Source organism: Octodon degus, unplaced genomic scaffold, assembly GCF_000260255.1.
Source record: "Octodon degus isolate 3935 unplaced genomic scaffold, OctDeg1.0 scaffold00041, whole genome shotgun sequence".
In the NCBI taxonomy this organism is placed as follows: Eukaryota; Metazoa; Chordata; class Mammalia; order Rodentia; family Octodontidae; genus Octodon; species Octodon degus.
The window spans coordinates 4,449,855-4,460,773 of NW_004524617.1; the positions used below are offsets into that span (position 1 = coordinate 4,449,855).

The following is a 10,919-nucleotide window of genomic DNA, read 5'->3' on the forward strand; positions in this document are numbered from 1 at the left end:
TAAATTCCGATAAGTTGTGCTTGAATTTTCATTGAATTGTAGATATTGTTGAATTTCTTGTTTAATTTGATCTGTGACCCATTGGTTGCTGAGTAGGGTGTCATTTAATTTCCATGTATTGAAAGTTCTTTTCTGGTTTCTTTTGCCATTTATTTCCAGTTTAATTGCACTGTGGTCAGATAATGATCATGGGATAATTTCTGTTTTCTTGCATATACTTAAGCATGACCTATGGACCAGTATGTGGTCTATTTTAGAAAATGACCTATGTTCAGATGAGAAAAATGTGTTTTCAGCTGTGTTTGGGTGGAACATTCTGTATATTTCGACCAAGTCCATTGGTTTTAAGCTCTGGTTCAGTTCTGTTATTTCTTTGCTAAGTTTTTGTCTGGTTGACCTATCTTTTGGGGATAAGGGTTGTTAAGTTCTCCTGTTAAGATTGTGGTTATGGATCTTAGATTTTTCATGTCCATTATGATTTGCTTTATATAGTTCGGTTTTCCTGTTTGGTGCATACATATTTATGAGTGTTATCTCTTCCTCTTGAATTTTTCCCCTAACCAGTATATAGTGGCCTTCTTTATTTTGCTTGGTCATTCTTGGTTTGAAGCTGAGACTGTCTGAGATTAGGATTCCTAGCCCTGCTTTTTACTGAGGTGCTGGGGCATGTAGTATTTTGTTCCATCCTTTGACTTTCAGCCTATGAATGTTTGTATGAGTTAAATGTGTTTCTTGTATACAGCATATTGTTGGATTTTGTTTCCTAATCCACTGGTTTAGGAAACAAAACAAGTTGGCCAGTCTATTTCTCTTAATTGGTGAATTGAGTCCATTTACAATGATGGTTAGAATAGAGATGTATTGACTTACAATTGACTTTATTTACGTGTTGCCATTTATTCCTTTTTCTCCCATGTTTAATTGCTTGCCCTACTTAATTGGTTGCTTCTGATCTCATTTGTGGAGTCCTGATAATTTTGGTCCCTCTCTAGAACATCTTTCCATAGCCTGTGCAGGGTTGGCTTTGTCATCATGAAGTTCCTTAGGTGTACTTTGTCTTGGAATTATTTCACTTCTCCATCAAATTTGAAAGAGAGTTTTGCTGGCTGTAGTAGTCTGGGCTGGAATTTGTTTTCATAGAGAACCTGGATTACTCTGCTCCATGCTCTTCTTGCCTGCATGGTTTGTGAAGAGAAGTCGGCCGTAATTCTGATGGGTTTTCCTTTGAATGTGATCTGCTTCTTTTCTCTAGCGGCTTTCAGTATGTTATTCTTGTGCTGAATTTCTGGGATCTTCACTATTATATGTCTCGGTGTGTTTTTCATTGGTTTGAGGTTCCTTGGCATTCTGTATGCTTCAGTTACCTGAATGTCAGATTGTTTCCTCATATTTGGGAAGTTTTCTGCTATTATTTCTGCCCTTATTTCTTTAATGTCATTTGTATTGGCTCCTTCTTTCTCACTGATGCCTGTTATTCTCACATTGTTCAACTTTGCATCATTTTGCAGGTGATGGATTATCTTATCCTGCTTTATCATTGTTTTTAAGACATCCTTTCTTACTTTTTCACTAGCTGCACCAGCATCTTCAAGATCTGAAACTCTGCCTTCACTTTCACTTAAAAGGTTTTGCAAGCTTGTGATTGAGATTTTAATTTCCTCTATATCTCTTTGACTCTGCTTCATGCGGTCTATTTCTTTCCTGTATTGCTCTTTCAAGAAATCTGTCATTTTTCTAATCTTCTCTACTTTTTTATCAATGCCTTTTTTAGAAGTAGTTATAAATTCTTTTACTGCAGTGTTTTTTTTTTCAGATTGCGTTTCCTCCCTATGTTTCTGTAGTTGATTCTTTACTTCAGATGCTATGAGTTGTGAGAATTCTTTTTTATATTTCAGAAAAGAATTCCACTCTGAGTTCCTGTATGACTTTCTGTTGTTGCTGATTTACTATCGATGCTATTAATTGGTACAATTGACCTGAGCTTGTAGAAAAGAATTCTGCTCTGAGTTCCTCTATGAATTTCTGCCGTTGCTTATTTACTATCAATGCTATTAATTCATACATTTGAGGTTAGCTAGTGTCCTCTGCACTTATTCTGGGTGGGCATTGGGTTTCCTCCATATATTTCTGCATTTGATTCTTTACTACAGATGTTATTAATTCAGGTATTTCTTTTTTGATTTCCAATCTGAATTCCTCTATACCTTTCTGCAGTTTTTTCTTTATTTCAGAAGCTGTTGATCCATTGCTTTCAGCTGTGTGATTCCCAATTTGTTCTGTGTTAGTGTCTTTTGCACTTGTTATGGGTGGGCTTTGTTTCTGAGATTGTATTTTGCTCCTTCTCGTTGTCATTTTGTGTAGCAGTCTCTCTGACCTTAGTTGTAGATCTTTGTCGCAGTTATAACCTTAGCACCTACTGAAGTTCAGGTTCAGATCTACAAAGTTTGGATTTATTCAGCTTAGCCTGCCTTGGGTCTGGTTGCTGTGCTCAGCTCCTTGCTGCTGCTGCCCTTGTGGGGGAACCTGTTGTGCCCCTCTGGCAAGATGTTCTGCTCCTGGACTAGCTGGGTGGTTCTGTCCCCTCCACTCTCTGCAGGGATTGCAGCTGCAAGGTTTCACCCCAGGTCTGTATGCCAGGACTGAGCTGAATATAGAGGGGACAATGTGGGGTAGGGGTGAGAGGCAGCTCTCCCACAAACTCACTGGTCCTGGACTAGGACTAGATCTTGGGGTTCCTGGAATGCAACAGAAATTCCTTCTCTGTGGGCAGGTTGTGGGAGGGTACTAAGGAGTGATCAGTAGCATTCCAAGAGGGTGAGAAAGGGTGTCACCCATGTTGTGTCTGAGCTGGGACCGGGAGTTCACACCAGCACAGTATAGCTGGAAGCTCTCCCACACACTCACCAGGCCTGGGCTAGGACTGGATCTGGGGGTTCCTGGAACATGGCAGAAATTCCTACTGGGCAGGCAGGGTAGGGGAAGTGCTGTGGTGTGGTGTGGGGTGTCACAACGGGGTGGAATAGGGTGTCACCCACGCTGCACCTGGGCTGGGACCAGTAGGTCCCACTGGCACAGTGTAGCCGGTAGCTCTCCTGCACCCTCACAGGGCCTGGACTAGGACTGGGTCTGGGGGTTCCCAGAATGCGGCAGAAATTCCTACTCAGTGGGCAGGGTGGGGGAGGTGCTGCAGAGTGGTGGGGGGCATCCCAAGGAGTTGGAAGTGGGTCTCACCCATGTTATGCCTGGGCTGGAACCAGTAGGTCCTGCAGTCCCAGGGTAGCTGGAAACTCTCCCACATACTCACTGGGCCTGGGCTAGGACTGGGTCTGGGGGTTCCCGGAAAGTGGCCGAATTTCCTACTGGGCGGGCAGGTTGGGAGAGGTGCTGGGGAGTGGTGTAGGGCATCCCAAAGTGGTAGAAGTGAGTCTCACCCATGCTGAGCCTGGGCTGGTACCTAGAGACTTTTACAGTTACTACCACTGGCCCTTTTCACTATAGTCAGTACACATCACATGATCAACTTACATAACATTACATTTTAAAATATATCTGAGTGAGAATTTTATAACATTCACATACCATGAGCTGGGTAAGAAGCAATGCCACAGTTGCCTCCTGTAGTGCTTTGCTGTTAATAACAAGGACAGTTCATTGTGGTTAAAAGAAATCAGGTATCAAATGATTGAGCAGCTCCCATTTACTAAAGCCATCCATGATCACCACTGGACAGTGAGTTCATTGTATAAATCCTAGAGAAAAACACCATCACTGGTTAAAATTTTGTCCAAAGAAGCCAGTTTCCATGCTGAAAACTATGTTCACAAAACTGAAAGCTACTAAAGTTTTTGAATATAAATACTTTGTCTTCTTGTTATCATAGTTATGACCAAGTTCTCTGAAGCCTTTGGGATTTACTCTCATGTGAATGTGTGCTCTCACTCAGTTTTGCCCCCTCCAATCACCACCTCAGGTTGCAGGTCAGTGGAGCTTCACCAGGGAACTCTGCTGGCCGGGATGCTTGGCTACTGCACAGGGGTTGAGAGGCAGGCGTGTGGAGTTGGGCCTACGAGAACACTTGGGACATGCTCATGCGGTGAGTATCATTCAGGGAAAATAGAGCACCTTTCCAAACTGTGCACATCATCAACAATGATACCATTGCTATGTGTCAAAGAGGACTAGGGAGGCACACTCTGCCATGTCTCTGTTTGCTGGGAAGTAGTTTGGGTCAAGGTAATTATAACTGGTGCCCTGGGACACACAGTAGTATCTGTCTAAGAAAGTCTCTGACCTATAAATAGGCTCTAGTTGGTGATCTTCCTTGTGAATATCCATTTCATGTAGGCAGTCAGAAAAAGAATCACAGAAATCCAAAGACATTTCTGGAGGACAGTCCTGGCGGTGCCACTGAATACCCTGGATCGGCTCCATGCCATACATATCACACTTGAAGCCCACGTGTTGTACAAATCCCACTCTCAGCTTGCATTTGCTGAAGTTTCTGCTTCTTTAACTTTTTAAACTCTAATAGTTCCTTATATTCAGGTAAATTCCTATACATGAGTGGAATAATTTCTTCATCTGATTCCTCTTCAGCAGCACTGTCCACATGGCTCTGAAAGCAGGCCCGGTCATCATTCTGATCCATATACACTGGCAGTTCACATGAAGTCATGAAAGTGGAAGGTTTAAAGAAATGCTTATTAAAGGGATGCTGCTGTCTGCTTGTTGAAGACTTTTTGGAGTATATATACAGGTTTGGCTTTCTGCCTGGAACAGGGATGCCAGCTTTAGTTAGTTTTATGAAGTACTTCTGTACTCAGCTAGCAACTTGTTTTGCTATCCTGTTGTCTACCTCATCTGCAATTTTCTGCCAGCGTCGGTATTCTACCTCCTTAGGAGTAGCTGTTCAAGTTTTTTTCTGCTTTTCCACAAACCATAGCTGGTTAAATGTTTCAAGTTTGGTATCATCATGCAGGCGGCCTTTTATCATCTGCGGCCGGCTGTGGGAACCCTGGGGACCATCACTCAGAGGCAGCACAGAGTACTAAAGGGACTCTCCATCTTTCTTAGGGTCCATGTGACTTTTTGGTCTAGCAGGTAAACCTACTTTATCAAAAGCTAACTTAAATCTCCTAATGTGTCCTTTACCATTTTTAAACTCTCTTTCAAAGTTCCTAAGGCTATTGGTATATTGCTCCCACACAATCTCAGGCAACTGAAGCACTCTCTGTGCATATGGAAGTCCTGTATCAGCCTTCTTCTGGAGTTTCTCCACAAATTCAATGGGTTTTTTTTTAGTGCTTCTCTCTGGTGCTTGTCCAAGCTTTCAAAGTCCTGGACTGTCTGGGAGTGCTGAGCCTCGAGGACAGCAATGGTCTGCAGCAGTCTCTGATAATCTTTGCTGTGTTTTAGTGCCACATGATCTGATTCAAAGTAATAAACATCAGGATCATCATCTTCCTCTTCTATAATGTGCTAATTGGCACTCTTTTTGGCAGATAGCATAGATCCAATGCCAAGTCTTCCCTCTGCAGGTGTCTTACTTAGTCCTTCACTTCTACAGTTCTGAGAGTCACAACATAAAACTTTTTCTTTTTGAGAAATTTCATCAAATTGGTGGGAGATTCACTTACATTATCACTAGCAGTTGCATCTGTTTCACTGGGACTAAGATTATTCTCAAATTGTCCATTCTCTTTGCAAGGAGAACTGTTTTTTAGTAGGACTAGCTCTGGCAGGGGTGGTCCTGAGTGGTGAAGTTCTCAGGGTATAACAATGTTCTTGGGGTTCTGACAAACATGTCATCTGAGCTGAGATGTGGTCTAAAACAGATGATGGTTCTGGTTCTCCAGAGACTGGCATACTCTCAAGATCTGCATCCAAGATGTTACTGCTATTTTCATTACATTGCTCTTTTGAGGCACTGCTATCGCCCACCACTTCTACTTCATCCTCAGAATCCCTGAAAGATGACTAAATTTCAGAAATGGGACCTGAAGCTGGCTCAGTGGTCAAGTGATTAACACACTCCACAAACAGGCAGGCACTTACTATTTTGTGGTCCTCCAAGTTGACCTGCACTTCTGAATCTGTGCAAGGCACATTATGGTCTATATAACTGTCATCCCTCCTATTATCATGGAACATTGAAGTCTGGGTTTCCGAGTCCCCATTCTCAGCTACTAATTTCTCCTGCAATGCATGGAGCCAGCACTATCTTGCTTAGCATTCCCATCAGGCTGACAGTCATCACAGTTTATACCAACGGAATCACTGTCATCAACACCATTGACAGTCGGATAGCCTGTGACTTCTTCAACTACTGCAGAATTAAGTGGCACTTCCTCACTGACATTCACCTTTTTAACTTCCCTTTTCTCACAATCATCCAGTATAAGACATCAACAAGCACATTTAGTTCCTTGAAAATCTGCATCATTGTCCACTCCTGCCCTCCTCTGTTCTACTGACTCCTTGTCTGATTTGATAGGTGAATCTTCTTCTGAACCGTTTGCTGCTTCAGATCTAAAACAACGTTTAATTCTTTTTTAAAATTGGTGATACAGGTTCTGTTTGCCTTCTCTCACAATTTTCTACAGCCTCCCTTTCCAGGTGATCCTTTTCAGAAGAAGAAAGTCCACTTTTCCTAAGGCTTACCCATGATTCTCTTGTACTCTGCTGCTTTAAATTAGTAGTTTTTCCATTATTATTTTCTTTCTGAATTTGCACAGGCTCTGGTCTGTTTTTTGGGGCTCTTGGTCGCACTTGAGAATGAGAAGAGAGTTCTTCAGGGTGAGCAATACTATCATTCATTAAAATTCTACCACCAAAAGATTCATCCAAGCCGGTTAACCCCACTGTTGAACTTGTAACACGAGTAGATTGGGCAGCAGCCATACTATGGCAAGTCCCTACAATATGGTCATCATGATCCACTCATTGCGAAACCTGTATAACCAAGGATCTATCATTGTAGAAATATTATCTCTTTTGTTTATATCCTGAAGGAGTTTGAGCTATGTCTAGAATAGAGCTTAAGAATCAGGGTTTCAGACTCTCAGCTTCAGCCATGGAGAATGTTGGAAACGCTTAAATTCCTTTAGCTGAGCACTACCAGTATTAATACAGACTGGTTCCTGCAGACGTGTTCCTTAAGGCCTTTTTAGGAAGTGTTTCGCCCAGTATTTGATTCCCAAGCGTCTGTATTTATTTGTCATCCCTGTTAATGTCCATGTTACACAGAGACTTCAGGTGTTAATTATTTATATGGTTGTACTAGCACAACTTGGTATCTTCCACGTGGGACCACATGCCACTGACCGCTGGGGACGTAGCCGCGCTCTGCCCAGCGGCAGCGCTTGATCTGGTGGCCTCCACAAAAGGAAGCTCTACAGCGGTGCTGCGGCGCTTCCAGGTGGGTTTCCACCTCCGGATCCTGCCACTTCCAGTGGCACCAGGGCTGCTTCTCATCCCTTGGGTCTCTTTCTTACATATGAATTTTAGAATTATTTTCTTTAGATCCATGAGAAATCCCATTGGTATATTGGCATTGCATTAAGTCTATACATAGTGTTAGAAGTATCTGCATTTTGATAATATTAGATTTGCTTATCAAGAAATGGGACAACTTCCCATTTTCTGTGGTTTTCCCTCGTCAGAGTGATATATTTTTCATTGTAGAGGTCTTTCACATCTTTGGTTAATTCCTAAATATTTAATTTTTAAGCACTGTGGTCCCTGTACTTGCCTAAGTTTGCTTAAGTAGGTGCTTTAGTCTGCTGAGCTATCTCACCAGCCCAATATTTATTTTGTAATTTTTTAAATTTTTTGAACCAGGGATTGAACCTGAAGACCTTGCACTTGCCAGGCAGGAACTTATGCCCTGCTTTTGATGCTATTGCTAATAGTATTATTTTCCTAATTTCTTTTTCAGTGAGTTCATTATTGTGGTATGGGATGCTATTGATTTTTATATGTTTATTTTGTATTCTGCTACACTGCTGAATTTGGTTACCAGTTCTAGGAGTCTTTTGGTAAAGGTGTTTTGGCCTTGTAAGTAAAGGATCATGTTATCTGTAACTGACACTTTAACGTCATCCTTTCCTATACTTATCTCTTCTTTACCTAGCCTTATTTCTCTGGCCAGTATTTCAAGGACTATTTTGAAAACAGTGGTGATAATAAACATACTTATCTTTATCTTGTTTCTGATTTTAGAGAGGAAGCTTTCAATCTCTCTTCATTTAATGATTTTGACAGCAGGTTGGTCATACATGGCTTTTATCAGATTAAAAAAAGCCCTTTTCCTATTTTCTTCAGATGTTTTTTTTCATGAATGGATGTTAGCTTTTGTCAAAGGCTTTTATAGTGAGTACTGAGGTGATCATTTGATTTTTGTCCTTAGTTCTATTTAGGTGCCTAATCACATTAATTCATTTGTGTATGTTGAACTATCCTTTTGTACCTGGGATGAAGCCTGATTGGTCAAATTGTATGATTTTTTTTAAAGGTACTTAGTACGGGGTTTACAGGGTCTCACTATGTAGATTAGACTCATAGTGATTCTCCTGTCTTCAGCCTCCTAAGTGCTGGGATTACAGGTGCGCACCACCAAGCCCAGTCTCAGTTTCCCTCTCAGAATGCCCTGGGGGTAGGGCAGGCACGGCACACTGGAGATCGAACCCCAGCTGCTGTGCTCTGCCTAAGCAGGAGCTTTAATCCACTAAGCTTTCTGGCCAGCCCTTATATGATCTTTTTGATAATTTATTGCATTGTTTGGCAGCATCATTTAAGAATATTTACAGCTATATTCATTAGAGAGATTAGCCTGTAGTTCTCATTCGTGGTTGGATCCTTATGGCTTCCTTCTTTTCGATCCTCCTGAAATGCTTTGTGAGGTGTTGGAAGCTTTTGGAGTTATTTTTATCTCATATTTTCATGTTTCAATTGTTTTGTCTGTTGTGTGTGTGTGTGTGTGTGTGTGTGTGTGTGTGTGTTCTGGGATTTGTGACTTCTTTACCAATGTGTGGTTATTCAGGAGTGAGCTGCAGTACTATGACCCCCAGGTAATACAGATATTGGCATACAGAGAAAAAAAAGTTGACAGAAACAGCTATGTCACCTTGGCTGTAGTAGTTCTTATGGTTTGTGTCTAGATGTTCCTCCAAAACCTCATGAGGTGATAGGGTTTTTTCAAGAGTGGCTGAATCTAGAATGTGTGATTGATTCATAGTGCAGTGCTGGAACTAAGTGTGCTTGGATTAGGGGTGAAGTAAGCCTGTCCCCCTTCAAGTCCCCCATTTACTGTCAGTTATTTTGTCTTAGCAATGAGGAAAGTAACTAAGGCAGTAGTAAAATCAGCAACAGCAGTGGTAAAATGGTATCAAATATCAACTTGATACTGACAAAACCTAGAGAACTACTGGTGATTTGCCCTTGACTGGAGATCTATGATTTCACTGAAGACACTTAGGCCACCCAGATAATGACCTACTGTAACTCAGACTACTAATTTCTGGTCGATATATGTACAGCACAAGAGCTCCATCACACCAATGGAGTAAATGCCATCTCCTTCAGTTCCTCCTACTCTGAGGATTATGCCTACCAAACTTGTAATACCATTCAAGTATACAGGACATGTAATCCTCCTGGCCTGAGCCTGAACCTCCCAGGAGATGCCAGGAGATATGGATTTAGCTCTCCATCTCTATCTCTCAAACCTATTTCCCGAGGTTGTTTCTCACCTGGTCTCTGTTGTAGGGAAACATTTCAGTCCAGAAGTGAAACTCTCTTCCTAGATATTGTTCTTGTCTACCATCAGGTAAGTCTTTTGTTTGCCCTTCCTGTAACCCTATGTTTTACAGAATCCAGAAACAGCGCTCACTAGGATTTGGTAGTCTGTCTGTTCTCTCTTGCCTCCCACACAGATCAAAGGGAGGCCTGGGCAGAAGGAGTGCAGGGTGTTTGAGGCCCCTTTGCTCCTGTCTCTCTAGTGGGACATATGGGGCTGGGGGCTCATTTCAGTGTTAGCATGGGCATGAATAATATTTCAAGCCTCCAATTTCAGCTTCTCTGATGCCAGGCTTCAAATTTCTTTGTCATCTTACAATTATCGTCATCTGATGAATCCTACACTTTGCTGCCTTAATATTACCCCTAAAAGACAAAGCAATATTCTTAAAGTGAAAACAATGAGAAATGCAGTGTCAACTCTGCCCTGCCCCTCAAGACTGGCATCTTTGGTCTGTGTTCAAACACTGGTGGTGATAACAAGTCAAGGCACTCAGTGATGGTGTAGTAAACCAATCCGTTTAGGACAGACAAGGTCAGATTGAGATAATAATTTCTGCCTGAAACACAGTCATCAAAGCCCTTGATAAAATACTAAGAGATAGAGAAAAGCAGAAATATATTAAACACAGTGGAAATATAACTTTTGATGCAGTTATCAGTATGACTAAAAAATGCACTATTGATATTTTTTCCATAATTTTATTGAGAAACAAATAGCAAAGAGAGAGTTTCAAACCAAATTGGTAGGACAGTTTCAATAATTAACACATTGCATACGTTTTTCCTAGTGGTTAATTGCTGTACAAGATGTGGACTTGATATCCTATTTATAAACACCATTAGAACAAATCACTCTATTCGTTAAGAGAATGTAAGTATATATCTATAGTAACCGTTCTGAATATACAGATACAAAATAGACATTAATCTGTATCCCCTTTTTTGTTAAGTTCCTTTATTTGAATATTATAGGTGTGATAACTCGGCAAAATATTCTAAAAGAGTCCAGTAGCCCATAATAGTATTGGGTCTTCCACTTCACTGGCAATGTCAGATATTGTTGACCTGAGTCCCCTACAGCTCAACATAACACCATGGCTTTGCTTCTTTTCTTTTTTTTT

The 10,919-nt window shown here is 41.3% G+C and overlaps 2 pseudogenes; one reads left to right on the forward strand and one right to left on the reverse strand.

The window, feature by feature from the left end:
- Window positions 1–4,161: 4,161 nt before the first annotated feature.
- LOC101585964 lies at window positions 4,162–6,915 on the reverse strand (annotated as a pseudogene).
- A 397-nt stretch (window positions 6,916–7,312) lies between these two features.
- The window catches only part of LOC101586358, a 45,405-nt pseudogene continuing 41,798 nt past the window's right edge, over window positions 7,313–10,919 (forward strand).